Genomic DNA, 22,921 nt, shown 5'->3' on the forward strand with positions numbered 1-22,921 from the left:
GGGACGTTTTACTCTGCAGTTTGTCTAAATCACAAAGGGGCATGTTGGAGGTATGTTTTGGGTGGGACTTCAGCAGGCTTGAAATCTGGACTTTCAGTGATAATGAAACAGAAAAAGGGTCCAGGCAAAAAAGAAGAATGTTTTTCTCTTGATCACAACTGTCAGAAAAAGATGCCCCAACTAACCAGCTGACCACTGGAAGGATTAAGGCCTGACCCCCCATTAATCCTCCAGTAGTCACTGACCCCCCCTCCCACCTCCCCCAAAGAGGTGACAAGACGGCTCCAGATATTATGGCTATTCCTAAGAAAGCAGCAAGCAAGCGGATGGAGTAGCCTAGTGGTAAGTGCAGTGGACAATGAACAATGGGACCCAGGTTCAATTCCCACTTTAACTCTTTAATTTCAATACAAATATGTGAACCCTTCTAGAACATAGAAATACCTCCTGTACCTAAATATCTAAGTGAGCTGTTGTAGTGGTGGACCTTTAAGTACAGTAGGTTCTCTGTTCCTGGAGAGCTCACAATGCAATCTGAAGGGGTTTAGATGGGATTCGTACCTGGGTCTCTTTAAGTGAAGTCCACTGGAATGACCACTAGGCTGCCCCTCTGCATTGCTGGGATGTCTGTGTGGCATTCCTATGACTTGTTATTCCCTGGGACATTTTTTGAAAATGGTGTTTACAGATGGACATGTTGAGCATGAAACATCTAGCTGAAAGTCATAATTGAACCAGAAATGTAGATGTTTTTCTGGTTCAATTATGGCTGTGAGCTAGATATTTTTTTGAGACGTATTTGGCAAAATGTCTCAATTTGGACTTATTGAAAATTGAAAATGCCCTTCTGTTTCTAGGTATTTAAACCAGGGGGGAGAGTAACAATAGGAAGAAGAGGAATTCTCACGTCACCTCCAGCAAAAGTATAACAGTGGTGGGGAAGATAAAGTTAATACTAAAAGCCATCTAAGCAGCTTGTTCATTAGCAACAAAAGGAAAGCAATGAGCACAAATGCTCGCAGTGTAAGTAAAAAGGTTCAGGGTTTGAAAGCCCTGATGTTTGAGCCAGACTTGAAAATTGTTGCTATCACAGAGACATGGTTCAACAATTCCTATGAATGGGACGCAACCATACCAGAGAATAATCTTTTTAGGAAGGATGGGGAAGACTGAAGGGGTAGAGGAGTGATGATTTATATGAAACACAATATTAAAGCAGCTGAAACACAGGGAGCCTGGGGAAAACCGTATGAGGAGAGACTTGCTGTCCTGAACATGTATACCTTAGAGGAAAGGAGAAACAGGGGTGATATGATACAGATGTTCAAATATTTGAAAGGTATTAATCCGCAAATGAACCTTTTCTGGAGATGGGAAGGCAGTAGAACTAGAGGACATGAATTGAGGTTGAAGGGGGGCAGACTCAAGACTAATGTCAGGAAGTATTTTTTCATGGAGAGGGTGGTGAATATGTGGAATGCCCTCCTGTGGGAGGTGGTAGAGATGAAAACAGTAATAGAATTCAAACATGGATGGGATAAACACAAAGGAATCCTGTTTATAAGGAATGGTTCTGTGGAATCTTAGCGGAGATTGGGTGGCGACGCCGGTAATTGGGAAACAAAACGGGAGCTGGGCAGACTTCGGTCTACGCCCTGATTGTGACTGAATAGACAGGGATGGGCTGGAGTGTAAATTTTAAGGGGCTTCGATGTTAGCTTCAGAACTTAATACAAGAACAGTACTGGGCAGACTTCTACGGTCTGTGCCTTGAGAAAGGCAAGGACAAATCAAACTCGGGTATACATATAAAGTATCACATACCATGTAAAATGAGTTTATCTTGTTGGGCAGACTGGATGAACCGTACAGGTCTTTATCTGCCGTCATTTACTTTGTTACTATGTTACAAAAAAAAAAAAGACAATGGTTTAAGGTCTGGCAATTAAAATTTAAATCAAGGAAGTGCAGAGTTACACACCCGAGATGTAGAAATCCAATGCAGATGTACTGATAAACTGATAAGCACAGTTCAGGAGAGGGACCTTGGGTTGATAGTGTCTGAGTATCTCAAGGTGGCGAAACAATGCGACAAGGCAGTAGCCACAGCCAAAGGGATGCTAGGCTGCACAGAGAAGTATAACCAGCAGAAGAAAGGAGGTATTAATGCCCTTGTACAAGTCATTGGCAAAACCCCACTTGGAGTACTGTTTTCAGTTTTGGAGGTTATATCTTGCTAAGGATATAAAAGGACTTGAAGCAGTTCAGAGGAAAGTGACAAAAATGTCATGGGGTTTGTACAAAAAGATGTATGAGAAGAACCTTGTGGACCTGAATATGTATACCCTAGAAGAAAAGAGTAATAGGTATGGTATGATACAGATGTTTAAATACTTGAAAGATATTAATATACAAACAAATCTTTTCCAGCCACAGGGAAATCGTAGAACTAGAGGATATGAACTGAGGTTGCAGAGTGGTCAATTTAGGAGCAACATAAGGAAGTACTGTTTCACAGAGAGGATGGTGCATACCTGAAAAGTCCTCTTGGGGGAGGTAGTAGAGACAAACAGTGATAGAATTCAAAAATTCATGGGATAAAACAAAGAGGTTAGATTGAGAACAGGAGAAGGCATGACGTCAAAAAGTTGAAGCCAGCTCATCCCCGCCTCCCCCGTGCAGCCATCATCCCTGTACACCCAAAACTAAGCAAACAAACCTATCAGCTGTTGCATCTACATTGTAGTTCTTTATTGTTGGTAACATTTTTATTTGATCTCACTTATATTTTCAAACATGCCGGCTTGTGCAGCATACAGATGTACACAGAGGAAGTATCAGTTTCACTGGTTAGAGTACTAATTTGTTTTAAATCATAATGTTTGTTATTTGGAGGGGCTGGTTATAAGGACTCCCTGTATTTGTGCAGAGATGTTTTCACCTAGCAAAGGGCCACCAAAGCAGAAATTCATATTGATTAGTCACTAATCTACGGAAGAAGACATTATATCAATTTTCTCCATTTATAAAAATTGTAGGCATCCTACTAGATTCTAAGTTATCCTTTGAGTCTCATGTCAATTTGCTGACACAAAAAGTTTTCTTTACTATGTGTAACTTAAGGCGGGTACTTACATATTTTGAACAGGATCACTATCGTTTATTAGTGCAGTTTTTTTGATACTGAGTATGTTAGATTATTGCAATATTATTTATCTGGGTGTCTCCAATCAATTGATGAAGTGTTTGCAGACTATTCAGAATTGGGCTCTGCTCAATTTATTCCCTGAAAAAAATCTGATAGAATATCTTAATTCTATAGTAAGAGTCACTGGTTACCGATCTTCGCAAGAGTACAATTCAAATTTTATTGTATCATTTATAAAGTTTTATGCAGTCTAGCACCATTATATTTACTAGATCATTTTATTTTTACTAGGAAAACTAGAATTACAAAATCATTAACCTTATTTACTTTTCCTATTATTAAAAATATGAAAAGATTTAGATTGCATGACACTTTATTCTCATTTCAAGCAACTTGTCTTGAAAAAGAAGTTTTAATCTTACTGCTCTCTGCAACAAATTATTTACAATTCCAAAAAAACTATTAAAAACCTACTTGCTTCAGTAATTTGTTATTCAATCTAATACTTAAGTAGGCGTATTTCTTTTTTTTTTTTAACGTAGATTCCTGGATATGATCAGCTTCTTTTATTGTGATCCGTCTTGAACCGCGAGGTGTAGGCAGAATATAAGTTATATTGTTATGTTATGTTTATATTATGGTGTGAATACAGCACAGATGAAAACAGTTGCAGCAGGCAATAAGATGAAAATCCTAATTCTAAATATTTGAATCTGTAGTGAGCTTTGAAGTTAAAGGGTAGCCTAGTGGTTAGGGAAACTGACTTGATCCTAGGGAGCTAGATTCAATTCCCACTGTAGTTCCTTGTGACTCCGGGCAAGTCACTTAACCTTCCATTGCCCCAAGTACAAATAAGTACCTGTATATACTATGTAAACCTCTTTGAATGTAGTTGCAAAAACCACAGAGAGGTGGTATATCAAGTCCCATTTCCCTTCCCTTTCCCTATACTGATGAAATCTCAGTCTGATGAATAACAAATGGAGAATTACTTATAGCGTGCTCTGCTGAGGAAAGATTCCTACTACGACTCAGGCCCTGATGCTCAAAAGTAAAAGTGGACGCTAGAGGCCATTAGCGCTGTACTAGCACTTGCATTTACTTGCGCAGAATATTCAGAGACCCGGAGTATGGGAACAAGTGAGCATGCAGAGGAACAACGCAAGCAGCATGCTAATGTAGTCAAGTTCACGTAAATGAGGCCATTTTGTATTCTTCCCCAATGCTCAGAAAAGAATGCCAGAAACAAAACTGCCTTCTGCTGCAACCAAATAACACCAGGTTGGAGCAGGCGTTAGGCTGTTGGAAGAGAGGATTTCTCATGATTCTCCTGCTTCTCTCGTGAATCTTTCTGCAAATCTGCTGGTTTTGATTGCTTTTGGAAGCAGAAGGAAGCCTGTGCAAGCTCTTAAGCGCTGGTCATAAAGAAACAGCAGACCCAAATGAAAGCACACACATCTAAATATAAGTGTCCAAGCTAAACAAAATTTAAAATGCTTATATTTAGGCCTCAGAAAACAGACGCCAATGTGTGCTTCATGTTCAGGTTTTACCAGGGGTATGCGTACAGTAGCCGAGCTTACCGTGGAACTCTTCTGCGCATGTGGCAAGCACAATCCTTCTGCCAAAATCCCTAATGCTCAACGCTATGAGTGAGCCTATATTTGCATCTCATTAGCATTGAGCATTAGTGTGTTCTACGCTGTTCAGAACGGCGCCAGAGTTTTGAGCATTGGCATATCAGTGAATTAAAATATCCAACTGCAAACTCAAGGGAAGATAATGAGATTAGATGACATTTATTGTGCAACCTACAATGAGAGAGAGAGAGAGAGGGAGAGCAAGCTACTGTAATTTCACTGTTTACTATAGGAACAGCCAACACCAAAATAGTGTTTTTCCCAGAACCAATACCACCCTACAATCAATCTGCAAGAAGCAGATGCAAGCTGACAATGGTTTACAGTTTGTTTTCATGCTGTGAGGAATTATAGAGAGTGAAAACTACCAAATTTTGAAGAAAGGCTAAGAAGGTTAGGGCTCTTCAGCTCAGAGAAAAGAAGGCTCAGAGGAGATACGGATAGAGGTCTATAAAATCCTGAATTGAGTGGAACAGGTAAATGCGAATCAGTTGTGTACTTTTTCAAAAAGTACAAAAACAAGGGGACACTCCATGAAGTTACATAATAGCACAATTAAAAGAAATAGGAGAAACCATTTTTCACTCAGTGTTATGTTCTGGAACTCTTTGCCAGAGCAAGTGGTAAAAGCAGTTCTACTACTACTACTACTACTATTTAGCATTTCTATAGCGCTACAAGGCGTACACAGTGCTGCACAAACATAGAAGAAAGACAGTCCCTGCTCAAAGAGCTTACAATCTAATAGACAAAAAAAATAAATAAAGTAAGCAAATCAAATCAATTAATGTGACCGGGAAGGAAGAGAGGAGGGTAGGTGGAGGCGAGTGGTTACAAGTGGTTACGAGTCAAAAGCAATGTTAAAGAGGTGGGCTTTCAGTCTAGATTTAAAGGTGGCCAAGGATGGGGCAAGACGTAGGGGCTCAGGAAGTTTATTCCAGGCATAGAGTGCAGCGAGACAGAAGGCGCGAAGTCTGGAGTTGGCAGTAGTGGAGAAGGGAACAGATAAGAAGGATTTATCCATGGAGTGGAGTACACGGGAAGGGGTGTAGGGAAGGACGAGTGTGGAGAGATACTGGGGAGCAGCAGAGTGAGTACACTTATAGGTTAGTAGAAGAAGTTTGAACAGGATGCGAAAACGGATAGGGATCCAGTGAAGGGTCTTGAGGAGAGGGGTAGTATGAGTAAAGCGACCCTGGCGGAAGACGAGACGGGCAGCAGAGTTTTGAACCGACTGGAGAGGGGAGAGGTGACTAAGTGGGAGGCCAGCAAGAAGCAGATTGCAGTAGTCTAAACGAGAGGTGACAAAGGTGTGGATGAGGGTTTTGGTAGAGTGCTCGGAAAGAAAGGGGCAGATTTTACGGATGTTGTAAAGAAGGAAACGACAGGTCTTGGCAATCTGCTGGATATGAGCAGAGAAGGAGAGAGAAGAGTCAAAGATGACCCCAAGGTTTCGAGCTGAGGAGACAGGGAGAATGAGAGAGCCATCAACAGAAATAGAAAACAGGGGGAGCGGGGAGGTGGGTTTGGGGGGGAAAATGAGAAGCTCGGTTTTGGTCATATTTAATTTCAGGTGGCGTTGAGACATCCAGACAGCAATGTCAGACAAGCACGCTGAAACTTTGGTTTGATGCAAGGTGAGATATCAGGGGTAGAAAGGTAGATTTGGGAGTCATCAGCATAGAGATGGTAGGAAAAGCCATGGGATGAGATTAATGAACCCAGGGAAGAAGTGTAGATAGAAAAGAGGAGGGGACCAAGAACAGAATCCTGAGGTACGCCGACAGGCAGAGGGATAGAAGTAGAAGAGGATCCACCAGAGTGAACACTGAATGTGCGGAGGGAGAGGTAGGAAGAGAACCAGGAAAGGACAGAGCCCTGGAATCCAAGTGAGGACAGGGTATCGAGAAGTATGCTGTGATTGACAGTGTCAAAAGCAGCGGAAAGATCAAGAAGAATGAGGATGGAATATTGACCTCTGGATTTAGCCAGTAATAGGTTATTGGAGACTTTAGTAAGCGCAGTTTCGGTTGAGTGGAGAGGGCGAAAACCAGATTGTAGTGGGTCAAGAATAGCATGTGAGGAGAGAAAATCAAGGCAGCGGCGGTGAACAGCACGCTCAAGTAATTTGGAGAGAAAAGGAAGGAGGGAGATGGGTCGGTAATTAGAGGGACAAGTAGGGTCAAGTGAAGGTTTCTTAAGGAGAGGTGTGACCACAGCATGTTTAAAGGCAGCAGGGACAGTCGCAGTGGAAAGTGAGAGGTTGAGAATGTGACAGATAAAAGGAATAAGAGCAGGAGAGATGGCATTAAGAAGGTGGGTGGGAATGGGATCAGAGGAACAGGTGGTACATTTTGAGGAAGAAAGGAGAAGTGTAGTTTCCTCAATAGTAACTTCAGGAAAGGAGGAAAGGGAATGAGGGGAAGGAGAGAGAGGGGAATAGACTAGTGGAGGGAGAGGTGGTGAGGTAGAGAAAGCAAGGTTTATCTTTGAACCTTGTTGTGAAAGAATTCAGCAAGAGTCTGAGGAGATAATGAAGGGGGAGTTGGGGGAGGGGGCACCTTGAGGAGAGAGTTCAATGTGGTGAAGAGAAGTCGAGGATTAGAGCCAAAAGAGTTGGTCAGTTGGATATAATAATCCTGTTTGGCACGTAAAAGAGCAGATTGGAAGGAGGTCAGCATGAACTTAAAGTGTAAGAAATCAGCAAAGGCCTGAGATTTCCACCAGAGGCGTTCGGCGGAGCGGGTACAGGAACGTAGGTAGCAGATATTAGAAGTCAGCCAAGGTTGGGGTTTTGTATGCCTTACAGGGCGGGTCATCAAAGGTGCAAGAGTGTCTAAGGAGAGGATAGAGTATTGTTGTAAGAAGAAACAGCCTCGTTGACAGACGTGGATGGTGCCACAGTAGAGAGGAGGTTTGAAACATGGGAGGATAGAGATGAAGGGTCAATATCGTGAAGATTCCTAGATAAATTGGATAAGATAGGACGGGACTGGGAGGGAGGAGATTTAAGTGTGAAAGTTATAAGATGGTGATCAGAGGAGGGAAGATCAGAAGCAAGGAAACTAGAGGGTGAACAGTTGGAGGAGAAGATGAGATCAAGACAGTGACCATTTTGATGAGTGGGGGAGGTGGAGCATAGTTGGAGATTAAAGGAGGTTGTTAAAGTGAGTAACTTGGAAATATAAGAGTTGGAAGGATCATTAGCAGGAATATTAAAGTCACCAAGGATGAGTGAGGGGGAGGAAGAATCATGGAATTACCCCCTAATTCTATAAACTTGCGAGGTAAAATGTCGATGACTAGCATGCTAATTTGCATAGCTTAATTCGGTAATTGGCTTTTAATTGGAATTAACAGCCAATTATTGGCTATAATTGGCCTTAATTGGCATCAAATAGCAGTTACATGCATAACTGCCCTTAGTTGCTATTTTATAAGTTGAACACTCAAACTCCAAAGCGCGCAACTTCAAGGGGGATGTGGACCAGGGAAGGACATATGCGGGTTGGAGGCATGTCATACAGTTATATGTGTAGGTTTTCTTTGCTTGTTTGTTTAGCATTCAAAGTGTCTATTATAGTTTTATAGGCTAGCAGTTAAAGGACTATTCTAGAGTTTACCATAGCATCAGTAAACAGCAGAGTTTATAGTCACAGAAAACTTCAGTTTAGAGTTTAATTCCCACCAACCCACTCCTGGCTTATCTCTGGTTTATAAGCCCTTGAACCAATTAAAAGGCTAGAATATAACTAACAATTGTAGGGGGGGGGGGGGGGGGGCTTAAGTCTACAAATTCCTACTCCATTAGTAACTTAATTAAGAAATTATCAATAAGATGCAGACAGCAGTCCAGTAGTGAGATGGGGGCTATCCAGTCTTTTAAACTGAGTGTCACGTGTGCAAACTTTGGATGTATCAATTAAGGCGGTACTGGGCTGGCTTGTATGGTCTGAGTCCCACATATAGCAATCTGGTTTAGGATGGGATGTAGAGAGCTTCGACGGAAATGCCAGTAATTTGGAATGTGAGGACAGTGCCAGGCAGACTTTTACGGTCTGTGTCCCAGAAATGACAAGACGGATTGGGATAGGCTTTGACGGCAACTCCAGTAGTTGGAACATAAGGACAGAACCGGGTGGACTTCTACAGTCTATGTCCCAGAAACAACAAAGACCATGATCAAGTGTATAATATCATGTTCATTGTTGATTTAATCCAGAATTGAGAATGAATGTGACTGTTGGGCAGACTGGATGGACCATTTAGGTCTTTATCTGCCGTCACTTACTATGTACTATGTTACTATGTTAAGTATGTCTGTCTGGCAGCATTTGTATCAGGGGCTTAGCCAGAATTCGGCAGAAGGTGGGGCCAGAGCCCGAGGTGAGGGGGCACATTTTAGCCCCCCCGGCGCCGCGGACCCCCACCACCTTTGACCCCCCCGGACCCCCACCCCTTTCGACTCTCCTTCCCGCCACTGCCAACCCTCCCCCGAGTCCCCCGCCACCGCTGCCGTCAGGTACTTGTGCTGGCGGGGGTCCCCAACCTCCGCCAGCTGAAGTCCTCCTTAGCCGGTCTCCGGGCCGGCGCGTTGCTGCAGCTGATGTGGAAGCCTAGGATTCTGTTTCTTCTGTTTGAGTCGTCCTGACGTCCTGCACGTTGAACGTGGCTGGGTAATTATCAACCAGAAATCTATTTTCTAAATTTTTCATCTAGCATTATTGGTAAAAGACAAAAGCAAGGAAGTTTCTGTGTGTCGTCAGGACGACTCACACACTGCAACTCTGTTATTTTAAATGATGAACCCTCCAGAGACAGGGAAATACGTACTGTACCTGAATGTGCACCACCTCAATAGCCCTCAGGCTTGCAGGTGTCTTTAATATTTAGGTGCAGTAGGTAAATCTCTGTTTCTGGAGTGCTAACAATTTAAAGGTAAAAAATAAAAACACAAAGAGAGTTGAAGTTGGATTTTAACCTGTGTCCTCTGGGTTACAGTTCACTACACTGATCACTAGGCTACCCTTCAGACCTCCTTGCTGCTGTGTTCAGAATACCCACAACACCTGGATGTGATTGAAACAGGTCTAACTTAGGATGCCCTTCTTTTTCACTTGGACATTTTTTCTCACTCGATTATTGCTGTTGGATGCCCTAAATCTGAGCCCTCCCTAGTCCCACCCCAAACATGCCTACAACATGCCTCTTGCTATTTGGATGAACTGTAGTGTAGGAAGTCCAAATTCTGTCCTTTGAAAATCACAATTTAGACTTTTTTTTTTTAGCAGATGGCCTTTTTTTTTTACCATTTGAGATGTCCATCTGCTTTGTAAATTTTTAAAAAGAAAGTTACAAATTATGGAAAGAGTGAAAGAGATATCTATTCTTGTATTTTGTCAGCACATTTGACAGTGTGTAAATAGGAGCTTGTTGAAAAAGCTTAGGAACACAGAGAAATATGAGAATATGTGAAGGTAGATTAAAAATTGCTTAGATGGGTATCTCATCTACTTATTTATTGGGATTTATTAACTGCTTTTGTAAAGAGATTCACCCAAGGTGGTATACAGCAAGTACAACTTGACATAAAACTTACAGATTTATTAACAACATAACAACAGTGAAATGACCAAATTTTTAAAAATAATCAATGAGATATAATCCAATGTAGTATTTGTCATCCAGTATAAAAAAATGTGACAAAGAGGGGCATAATCGAAAGGGATGTCCAAGTTTTGATGAGGACGTCCTCGCAAAATGTCCTGATGCAGGGGTGGGGAAACCCGTATTATCGAAACAAGATGGATGTCCATCTTTTGTTTCAATAATATGGTCAGGGACACCCAAATCTTGAAATTTTGGCCATCCCTAGACTTGGTCGTTTCTGATTTTCGCCGATAATGGAAACCAAGGACGCCCATCTCAGAAACGGCCAAATGCAAGCCCTTTGGTCATGGGAGGAGCCAGCATTTGTAGTGCACTGGTCCCCCTGACATGCCAGGACACCAACCAGGCACCCTAAGGGGCACTGCAGTGGACTTCAGAAATTTCTCCCAGGTACATAGCTCCCTTGCCTTGTGTGCTGAGCCCCCCAACCCCCCCAAAACCCACTATCCACAACTGTACACCACTACCATAGCCCTTACAGGTGAAGGGGGGCACCTAGATGTGGGAACAGTGGGTTTGTGGTGGGTTTTGGAGAGCTCGCTGTTCCCTCCACAAATGTAACAGGTAGGGGGGGTATGGGCCTGGGTCCGCCTATCTGAAGTACACTGCAGTACCCACTAAAACTGCTCCAGGGACCTGCATGCGCTGTCATGGACCTGAGTATGACATCTAAGGCTGGCATAGAGGCTGGCACGACATATTTTGAAAGATGTTTTTTGAGGGTGGGAGGGGGTTAGTGACCACTGGGGGAGTAATGGGAGGTCATCCCCATTTCCCTCCAGTGGTCATCTGGTCATTTCAGGCACCTTTTTGTGCCTTGGTCGTGAGAAAAACACGACCAGGTAAAGTCGTCCAAGTGCTCGTCAGGGACATCCTTTTATTTTCCATTATGGGTCGAGGACATCCTAGTGTTAGGCACGCCCAAGTCCTGCCTTCGCTACACCTCCGATACGCCCCCTTGAACTTTGGCCGTCCCTGCGACGGAAAGCAGTTGGGGACGTCCAAAATCGGCTTTTGATTATACCGATTTGGATGACCCTGTGAGAAGGACGTCCATCTTCCGATTTGTGTTGAAAGATGGGTGTCCTTCTCTTTGTAAAATGAGCCCGAAAGGGTGCTATATTGGAGAAACAAGCCAGATGCTGAAGAAGAGATTTAATTTACATACATATCATATGAAAAATGCCAGTGCCAACCAGGATGTTACTACTGTGGGACAGCACTTTACAAAACCAGAACACTGTACCAATGATTTTATGGTGAGAATACTGAAAGGAAACTTTAAAACAATACAGGAATGCAAGACCTTTGAAGTCAAAATGATTAAATATTTTGACACCCACCAGACAGGACTTAACAAAGATCTGGGTTTTCTAGCCCATTATAAACCATGAAATTCCACTGCTTTGTCACCCTCTGATTACCATACATATTTCCCTGTCCCTCATCCTCTCAGCCCTCCCTGTCTCTTACCTAACCCACCCCTCCCTCGTCCTTTCAGACTGTCACTGAAATACTTTGATGTTTCACTTATATATGCTGTTAAAATTTGCTTATTTCTGATCTGACGAAGAAGGGCTGCCTTCGAAAGCTAATCAAAAAATGTATTGTTAGTCCAATAAAAAATGAATCATCTTATTTTGTTTTCTATGTTTAATTTATTCTATTTCTATTGATTACCTTTAAAAGTGGACTAACATGGCTACCACATCTCTGCACTGTTTATAGAATACGTCAAGTGCCCATCCACACAGCTAAATTTACTCACATGCAGTTACATCAAGTACAACTTGGTGTAAATGCTGACACCTAAATTAGGCATGGGCCGGGTGTATTCTGTTTGCATACTTTTATTAAGAGATTTATCAAATGCAAAGAAAGGAGATCACAACTTAAAATATAACAAGATAAACAATTAAGAATGGCTTCAATAATAATCAGCACATACAAATGCATCACCATGTATAGTATTTAGGAAAAGAGAATATGTGAGAAATACATAATTCAACATTGATACTCAATTTGAGTTTGAAGATAAAAAGAATCCAGAGGAGTCCAGATCTTAGAGGCCGTTTTAACCCTATAATGTTTATAGGCTAATAAGGTTTCATATTTTCTGATTATGCATATATACCTCCACCATTCATTAAAGCACAGATTAGAGTTATTTTTCCAATTACAAATTATAAGATAAATGGCTACAGCTAACATCGTATCAAATAGTTTCAATTTGGAGATTGGGAGATCAACATCAGGGTGAGAGGAGTCCAGAATTACAATTTTGTAAGTAATGGTGAGGTTCATAGGTAAATGGAATATAAGGAGAATACGAGACCATATTAAATTCCAATAAGCTCTTACATTTTTACAGTAGAAAAATCATGTGAGTCAAGTCACCATTATTAGCAAGACATGACCAGCAATTCGAGGAAGTTGATTTCTTGGTAATCTTAGCCAAACATGAAGGGTGTCCAATAAGCATGATGCATAATAAAAAAAGGAGGATTGAGATATGGCTGCAGGTTTTGAAGGATGAAGAGTTTTAGTCCAGAAAGCACACCAATCAAAGTTAGATGATGATATGTCAAGTTCATGCTCCCAGGCTAATTCTGTTGGAGTTTCATTTGTATTATTCGCTTCTTGTAGTTTTTTGTAGATTGTTGAGGCTATTTTTTCCCCCTAAGATTTTGCTTTGACAAAGGGAAAAAATGTAGAAGATGTTGGAGAGAGGGAGTTGGATGCTTGGAATGAGGAGATATAAGATGAGATACATTTCCATAACTCAGAGTCTGTAACAGAGATGTGGTATAGTAAAGAGATAGCATGCACAGACAACAAATTACCAGATAAATATAACTGAAACAATGACCATTTACCCTTCTTTTTCCACTCATATTCATGATGTGATAATGTAGTAGGTTAAAAATTGAATTATACCATAATGGCATATCTTCTAAAGTAGCAGTCTTAAGATTAAGACCTGTTTAAACTCATTAATAATACAAGCCGAAGCCTTTAATAAACGGAGAGATCTAGTATAAGGGTACTTATCCATAAAAGGGAGAAGATGAAGTGGACAAGGATGAATCAGAGAGGCTTCAAATGAGAGCCATCTAGGAGTATCATGAGATGTATATTTTTGGAAACAAAATAGAGATTGTGCCAATCTAAAGGCCATATGATATTTTTTGAAATCAGGGATGTTATGACCTCCCTTATCTTTAGCTAGTTTGAGTTTGTTGAGAGCTATACGGGGAGGTTTTTGCTTCCACATAAATTTGTTTAACAAGGAATCAATACTTTTATATAAGGAGTTTGTAAAGGGAAGGGGGGGGGGGGGGTCATACTAAAGATCTAATTTAATTTGGGAGCTAGAACCATCTTAATAGCTTCATTTCTGCCCCACCAGGTGAGATATAGAGGGGACCACGTATTTAGAATTGATGTGGTTAAGGAGACAATTGGGCTCATTTTTGAAAGAGAAGGACGTCCATCTTTTGACATAAATTGGGAGATGGACATCCTTCTCCCAGGGACGTCCAAATCGGTATAATCAAAACCCGATTTAGGACGTCTCCAACTGCACTCCGTCGCAAAGATGGCCAAAGTTCAAAGGGGCGTGTCGGAGGTGTAGCGAAGGTGGGACTTGGGCGTGCCTAACACTTGGACGTCTTTGACCCATAATTGAAAAAAACAAGGACGTCCCTGATGGACACTTGGACATTTTCACCCGGACCTGTTTTTCTTACGACTAAGGCACAAAAAGGTGCCTGAAATGACCAGATGACCACTGGAGGGAATTGGGGATGACCTCCCGGTACTCCCCCAGTGGTTACAAGAGGAGCTTTTAATTTAGCTCTCTGCAGGATGGTTAAAGTTAATGGGTAGCGCAAAAGTTTTTTTTTTTGTTACATTTGTACCCCGCGCGTTTCCACTCATGGCAGGCTCAATGTGGCTTACATATTGTATACAGGTACTTATTTGTACCTGGGGCAATGGATTGATAATCATTGGTCTCGGAGATTTTGGTTTACCAGCTTAAAAGATGGCGCCCTGTGCACCCATTCATTTTCAATTCACTGAGCAGGATCAAGATCAAGAATCTTAGTAAGCAGTCGTGCAAGGAATTTGCTTGGGTCTGAACCTTCAGATCCTTCATTCAGACCAATTAAGCGAATATTATTTCTTCTGGATCTGTTATTTAGATCTTCCAAATCTTTTTTCAAAATATCAATTTCTTTAGTTTTTTTTTTTTGCAAACTTATGATCATTGTTCTCGTGGACTTCATATTTGTTTTCTAAAGGTTTCTGTCCGAGCGTCTATCGCAGTAAGGTGAGTTTTAATATCAGATATTTCTTCTTTTATATCCGAAAGAGTTTTGATTGTCTTGTAAGAGATTTTTAATAGAGTGGAGCTCTCACATAATAATGTTTAGTGAAATTTCTGATTCCGGTTCCGTCGCCATCTTGGTGGGTGAGCGAGGATCATGTTTATGTCGTTTTGATGCTGCAAGTGGAATAGTGCACGGAATTGTCTTGGAATGTCGACCAGCCATAAGAGCCAGAGATAGATGTTGTATATTTAATAGCTAAGGACGATGAAGGAGTCCTAAGAGAAGGTAAACTCAGGATTCTTGCAGAGAGATGAAGGGAGCTGTGAGATCAGGCTGCCATGCTTCTCGAGGCTCACCAGCGCCCCCTGGACCGGGTGTATTCTATAGCAACGTGCATATATAATGCTGAGTAGCTGAGCAACGAGTACAGATAAGTTTAGCTATTAAAAGGTATACACTAATATAATGTGAAAAATTTGAAAAAATAGAGTTAAAATGAATAAATTAAGGCGGAAGGAGGTTTTTTTGCCTGTGATGAGATTGTAAGTTCCTTGATATATAAAGCTTATTGCCACATCAAGTAGGAGCTTTCTTTTTGAGGCTTTTTCTTCCACATTCTCCATTTTTACTTTAAGCTAGACAAGAGTTTGATGTATGTAGTCTGACATTAGAAGCTATAACAAAGTTGTGATTCTCTGAAGCGGATTATATAGTTGTATGTGTTTCTCCTTCCCCATAGATCCTAGAGAAAGGGAAACAGGACTTGATATACCACCTTTCTGAGGTTTTTGCAACTACATTCAAAGCGGTTTACATATATTCAGATACTTATTTTGTACCAGGAGCAATGGAGGGTTAAGTGACTTGCCCAGAGTCACGAGGAGCTGCGGTGGGAATTGAACTCAGTTCCCCAGGATCAAAGTCCACTGCACTAACCATTAGGCTACTCCTCCACTCATTTGGGGCTTAGAGCTGGGTACCCACACAGTACAGCTTTATGTCTCCTCTTTACTGGAACTCCTCTTGGGGAGGAAACACGTGACTCCTCCCTTGAATCATTTTTTTTTACGTTTCTCTGAAAGTTTAAGCTTCAATGCTGTTGGGCCATGTTCTCAGAAAAGATCACCCCTTTTTCAGATTTGATTGGCAGCTTTCTGAAGCAGGGGCCCAGAAAGTTCTTCCTGGAACTGCAGCCTGCTATACAATACGAAAGAATAAAAAATGGTAGTACTTTACTTTTTACTTTTGCTTTTACATAATTTAATTTCTCGCTTCACCAAGCAGCCTGAAGCTAGTTACAATGAATTAATCTCTAATACAAGACAGACACTTGAACTTAAATTAATGAACCCAACCCCGACACATTCTGATTCTTTTCAAAAGAGATTCAATGGAAAACGTTTTCATAAAACTAAATTTATAGATAGGGTTTAAATGTAGGAAAAGACACAATTTTTCTATACTAAGAGGTTCAAATAACATAACTGGACTGGCAAATCTGAAGGTTCTAACATGAGTTGACTGTAACTTAACCTTACTAGGGTTCTTGTTGAGAAGATTGTAAATTTCTACAGTGTGGATAAGATGTTAGTACTTCTTTTAGGTTCATGGGACCTTCTACTGATAAAATATAAATTATGAAAAGAATTTTAAAAGTAATGCTCTGCTCTACTGGCAACCAGTGCAATTCAGTCAACAGTCATATCATCATGCATCTTTTTTCCTAGTAACAATTTTGCAGCTGTAATTTGAATACATTGCAATCAATGTAATTGATATGTTGGGAGACCACAATAGATTGAATTGCAATAGTCTATTCAAGAAAAAAACAAGTGCATGAAGTAAGACTGTCAAAACTTTCTGATCTAGCACAGCACATAATTGTCAGAGAAAAAGTAATGTAGTAATGAGATTTGAACATCATCAACAAGAATCCTTTTTATTTAAGTGCATTAAGCACTTTACATGCAGTTAATCCTTGGAAGCAGGTATCGTGCAACTACATTAAAGGTTTTGTGGTAATTTACCTGTAACAGTGCATTAAACCTCATGTTACTTAAAGTTTCTGAATTTATCTGTCAGGTGATGGGGCATGGGCAGAGATTAGGCATTAAAAAATTAGCCAGCTAGAGTGTCACACTTACTATACGCTAACTGGCTAACTCACAGCTAATACGGAAGTACATAGCATTTCCTAATTAGGTGGTGGTAAGTGCTTCCTCATTAATTGGGAGCAAGTATTAGGTTTTAATCTGAATGTTAATACACTATCCTGCTTATAATCGAATGAGAAAAACGCCTATATTGTGACCCAAATCGGGAGATAGACGTTTATCTCACAAAAACGAATAAAGCGGTATAATCGAAAGCCGAATTTGGACGTTTTCAACTGCACTCCGTCGCGGATGCGGACAAAGTTGATGGGGGCGTGTCAAAGGCATGGTGAAGGCGGAACTGGGGCGTGGTTATCGGCCAATCAGAGATAGGCACCTTTCGCCGATAATGGAAAAAAAGTATGCGTTTTTAGCGAGAATTTAGGGCACTTTTCCTGGACCCTGTTTTTCCACGAATATGGCCCCAAAAAGTGCCCTAAATGACCAGATGACCACTGGAGGGAATCGGGGATGACCTCCCCTGACCACTGGAGGAGTGGTCACAAACCCCCCTCTCACCACAAAATATGCCGTTTAACAACTTTTTATTTTCACCCTCAAATGTCATACCCACCTCCCTGGCAGCAGTATGCAGGTCCCTGGAGCAGTTGTTAGGGGGGTGCAGTGGACTTCAGGCAGGTGGACCCAGGCCCATCCCCCCCCACCTGTTACAATTGTGCTGCTTAATGCTTAGTCGTCCAACCCCCCAAACCCACTGTACCCACATGTAGGTGCCCTCCTTCACCCCTTAGGACTATAGTAATGGTGTAGACTTGTGGGCAGTGGGTTTTGAGGGGGATTTGGGGGGCTCAACACACAAGGGAAGGGTGCTATGCACCTGGGAGCTCTTTTACCTTTTTTTTTGTTTTTGTAAAAGTGTCCCCTAGGGTGCCCGGTTGGTGTCCTGGCATGTGAGGGGGACCAGTGCACTACGAATCCTGGCCCCTCTCACGAACAAATGCCTTGGATTTATTCGTTTTTGAGCCGGGCGCTTTCATCTTCCATTATCACTGAAAAACAAAAATGCCCAGCTCACAAATTGTCGAATAAAACATGGACGTCTATTTTTTTCGAAAATACGGTTCGGTCCGCCCCTTCACGGACCCGTTCTCGGAGATAAACGCCCATGGAGATAGACGTTGTCGTTCGATTATGCCCCTCAATGTGCAATAAAATATAAGGGGAACAACCCTTCTTGGTGGCTTTGGTAGTTTTGGGCTTGCCATTTGTTATAATCCTGCATTATAATACGTTAAGCCCAAACCTTAAAGAACTTTTCCAGAGACAGAGAAGCGGTAAAACCAGAGGACATAAATTGAGGTTGAGGTTAAGGGGTAGTAGACTTAGGGATACATGACAGACCTCATCGACCTACCAATCAGAAATACAACCAGATCAACACGAACATATCTAAAGCTCCACTACCCAAGCTGCAAAGGACTCAAATACAAATCAACTCATGCATCCAGCTTTTCTTACATAAGCACACAACTATGGAACGCATTACCAAAAGCCATGAAAACAACGTATAACCACCTAAACTTCCGGAAATCACGAAAAACTTACCTGTTCAAAAAGGCATACCTTACCGACACAACTTAAATGCCTGAACCCTGCAACACTACGAAACCAAAGCACGTAATGGACATAACTTAACTCTTCCTCTATATGATTCCCTAATATGTCTGTTCCACATGAACCTCATTCTACCACAACATCACTGTGTAACTGTTTATACCAGAATTGGCGAACACCTTTATGGCACTATCAGGCTTATTTTCGAAAGTGATCGTTGGCCATAAATCGGGAGATGGCCGGCGATCTCTCAAAAGCGGCCAAATCGGTATAATCGAAAGCGGATTTTTTGACAGCATCGCCGCTTTCCCGTCGCCTTGCCGGCGAAAGTTCAAGGGGGCATGTCGGTGGTGTAGCGAAGGTGGGACATGGGCATGGCTACCAGATGGCTGGCTTTCGCGGATAATGGAAAAAAAAGTGGTGTTCAGCAGTATTTCGCCGGGTTTACTTGGTCCTTTAATTTTCACGACCAAGCCTCAAAAAGGTGCCCCAACTGACCAGATGACCACCGGAAGGAATCGGGGATTACCTTCCCATACTCCGCCAGTGGTCACCAACCCCCTCCCACACTAAAACAATAAAACTAAAAACCTTTTTTGCCAGCCTGTATGCCAGCCTCAAATGCCGTACCCACCTCCATGACAGCAGAATGTGTTTTATCCTCTGACAGCCTTTCCCTGGTTGTGATATGGCTCTTGGGTGAGTGTGACACCTTTTCTGTTAGGTGCACTGCAGAGTCACATCAGCAATGCATTGTGGTGGGTGTAGGGTAGTGGGCTCTACTCCCATGGTGCTTTTCCCCCTGCTAACTGGGTCAGAGTGTGTCCAGGTTTGTTTCTGGTAGTCCATGAGGTAGTGGCCATTTTTGTCAGCCAGTTTTAGATCCCTTTCATGTGTTACCCACGTTAGAGAATGTAGTTATTACCTTGAATGTGGCTGAAAGAGGGCATTGTACAGCATTCTGCCCGCTCTGACCTACTGCTAATCTCAGTACCAGGGAGACTCTTTGCCAGTGGGGCACAACCTCTGATCTGCAGTTAACTGTGAGTAAACGTGCTTATTCAAATAAAGGACTTTTTCAAAGAGATTAGTCTTCAGGTGTGAACTGGTGTACCAAGGTTTTACAGCAGCAACAAGTCCTAGATGCCTGCGTGTATGCAGGTCACTGGAGCACTTTTACTGGGTACCACAGTGCACTTAAGGCAGGCGGACCCATGCCCATCCCCCCCACCTGTAACACTTGTGCTGGTAAATGGGGCCCTCCAAAACCCACTGTACCCACATGTAGTTGCCCCCTTCACCCCTAAGAGCTACGGTAGTGTTGTACATTTGTGGGTAGTGGGTTTGGGGGGGCTCAGCACCCAAAGTAAGGGAGCTATGCATGTGGGAGCATTTTCTGAAGTCCACCGCACTGACCCCTAGGGTGCCCAGTTGGTGTCCTGGCATGTCAGGGAGGCCAGTGCATTACGAATGCTGGCTCCTCCCATGACCAAATGCCTTGCATTTCGCCGGGTTTGAGATGGCCGGCAGTTTTTTCCATTATCGCTGAAAAACAAAACCAGCAATCTTAACCCCGGGAAGCTCTGGCATTTGGCCGGGCTAAACCGTATTATCGGAAAAAAAAGATGGCCGGCCATCTTTTTAGAAAATACGGTTATGCCCCTCCACGTAAGCCACATTGAGCCTGCAAATAGGTGGGAAAATGTGGGATACAAATGTAACAAATAAATAAATAAATAAATAAATAAATAAATAAATAAATAATGTCAGGAAATACTTTTTCATGGAGAGGGTGGTGGGTGCCTGGAATGCCCTCCTAGTGGCGATGGCGGAGACAAAAACAGTGACAGAATTCGAAAATGCATAGGATACAAAGGATCTCTAAATAGAAAGAAGATAGTATCAAAACAAAATTAACACACTAAAAGTTAAGTTTATTTATGATGAGCAGGAGTTGTGCTTAAATGGCAGCTCCAGAAAAATAAATCCCTATTTCACTGGTAAATCATATAACCAAAATAAAAAAAAAAACCCCAGGAAAAAGGTACAGTGTGTAAAAATCACTGGATCACCACATAAACAATTATACTTAAAGTGAGAGGCGCTCCCTCAGACATTTTATCACCCATGTGTTAGTCTGATAAGACCACTCTCTAGTGGGACATAGCACTTCTTTCATTGGGGGCTCACTCTCGCCAGTGATATAAGTGGTATAAGTGTTCAAAATAAGTACCAATGTGCCAAATAGTTAAATAATTAACTGCTCTTGCAAATGTCACTAAAATAAGCTGGAATACATACTAACTGTAACAGGAAAATATATGACACTTAACTTGCATATTGAGCGCTAAATAAACAAATGTACTTATCTTGTGAGCCTGGTGTCCACAAAAACGCCGAAGGCTCCAAAGGATAAAGCACTAAGCTGTTCCGTTTAAAGATGAACTTCTGCTGAAAGACTGCGCTCCCCAGATAAGTAAATTTGTTTATTTAGCGCTCAATATGGGGTTCAATTCCCACTGCAGCTCCTTGTGACTCTGGGCAAGTCACTTAACCCTCCATTGCACCACCCAAACCACCTTGAATGTAGTTTACAAAAACCACAGAAAGGCAGTATATCAAATCCTATTTCCATTTCCCTATATTGTTAAGAAAAGCATTAGACCTCTATGGTCTTTTGAAACTGATTGGAGAGGTGATGATGACAACTGGAAGGACTTTTTAAAATTCGTTTTGCATCCTGCTGCCTCTACCAGTCTCATGTAATCTCTTTATTTTCTTTTTCATAAAGCTATATGGACGTTAAGTAGATTATACCATGTTCATTAAGGGTTGTCTAGTAAATGTTGGCATTGTAACTCCCATTTGGAGACTTGATGCATATGGTATTTTCTTGTTCCTGTATTCAACCATTTTAGTCTGCAGTATGGGATAATATTAGAGCTATCCTTCCCATAACAGCCAGCTTAATGCCCGGCAGTTTCTGAACAAATGACTTGATATCGTGCTAGTTGTCACTGTTGAAATGATTCTTCATAACTGGAAAACTTCCTCTCGATTAAACACCACATTTTGGTGGTCTATTATCCTCATGATACCCAAATTTGAACGTAAAGCTGCTGTTTACTAATAGGCACAGCTCTGCTGAGAAAATTTGGTCCCCTGTTGCTTTCTTTGTTAAATCAGTATTATTGAATCAGTGGGAGTTTTTTCCCTACATATAAATAAATAATAATAATAATAATAAAAATATACATGTTATATATATAGCATCAGCTTCTCCTTTTTATTTTGGACTTTAATACTAAGATTGCTTTTCTTATATACTCCCTGAACTGTATTTTTTGCATTTTTATTCTTTTCTTATTCTACCCATCATCTTTTTTGACAGCTGTTATTGTTCTTTGTATTTGTATATATTAAACAATAACTCCCCTGTTTACTAAGCCATGCTAACGGCTGCTGTGCTCTAATGTTGACACAGCCGGCTGTGTCGGCATTGCCCTGTGGCAGCCGCGAGCACAGCTTAGTAAACCGGGGGGGGGGGGGGGGTAAAACTGTGTGAACTTAAAAATACAGTACCTGAGGACTGGAAGGTGGCAAATGTAATGCCAATTTCTTAAAAACGTTTTGGGGTGATGCGGGAAACTACAGACCAACAAGCCTAGTGTCAGTTCCAGGCAAAATGGTAGAAATTATTGTACAGAACAAAATTACTGAACGCATTAAAGATTAAAGATATTTATTTCTCATTGTTGTTGGTAGATTTTGAAGATATGAGAAGATGACACATTATGATTTGAGTTGATTGGACACATATTATCACACTCGCATCTATTTAAGGGAAGGGCTAATGATGTAGGTTTGCCTTTCATATTGGCATATTGATAGTGAGCTCATAGGACCTGAAGTAAGGTCTGTTTAACTGACAGTCCTCCCATTCACTTACAAATATTTATCCTTTGTCCTCACTTTATAGAGTAGTTTTCATTTTGGCTCAGTCATTTACTCTCCTTATTCTTGAGTTCTTTTTTGTTTTGAAGTTTCTTCTGCCAAAAAGTTTCAACATGCTTGGAGAAGTTAGAGGCGAATTGAATCCGAATTTTGGTTTCGGTTATGGTGCCGAAACTAGGCCAAAATACTTTTTCTGCCTGGTTTCAATTTTGGCTTAAAGGCTCCGGTCACTGTTTTGGTTTTGGCTGAAACTGACTCTGTGTTTTCAGTGTAAGCCGAAAATTTGTGCTTTGTCCTGTTTGTCTCCCTCCCTCCCTCTCCCCTCTGCCCACCTGTAGTTACCCCTCTTGGGGCTATCTTACAATCCCTGGCAGTCTAGGGGTGTAGTCAGGGCAGGAGTGGTCCTCAGTCACTCCTGCCCATGCTGGCTCTGTTCTCAAAATGGCT

This window comes from Microcaecilia unicolor, chromosome 1 (assembly GCF_901765095.1).
Source record: "Microcaecilia unicolor chromosome 1, aMicUni1.1, whole genome shotgun sequence".
NCBI classification, from domain to species: domain Eukaryota; kingdom Metazoa; phylum Chordata; class Amphibia; order Gymnophiona; family Siphonopidae; genus Microcaecilia; species Microcaecilia unicolor.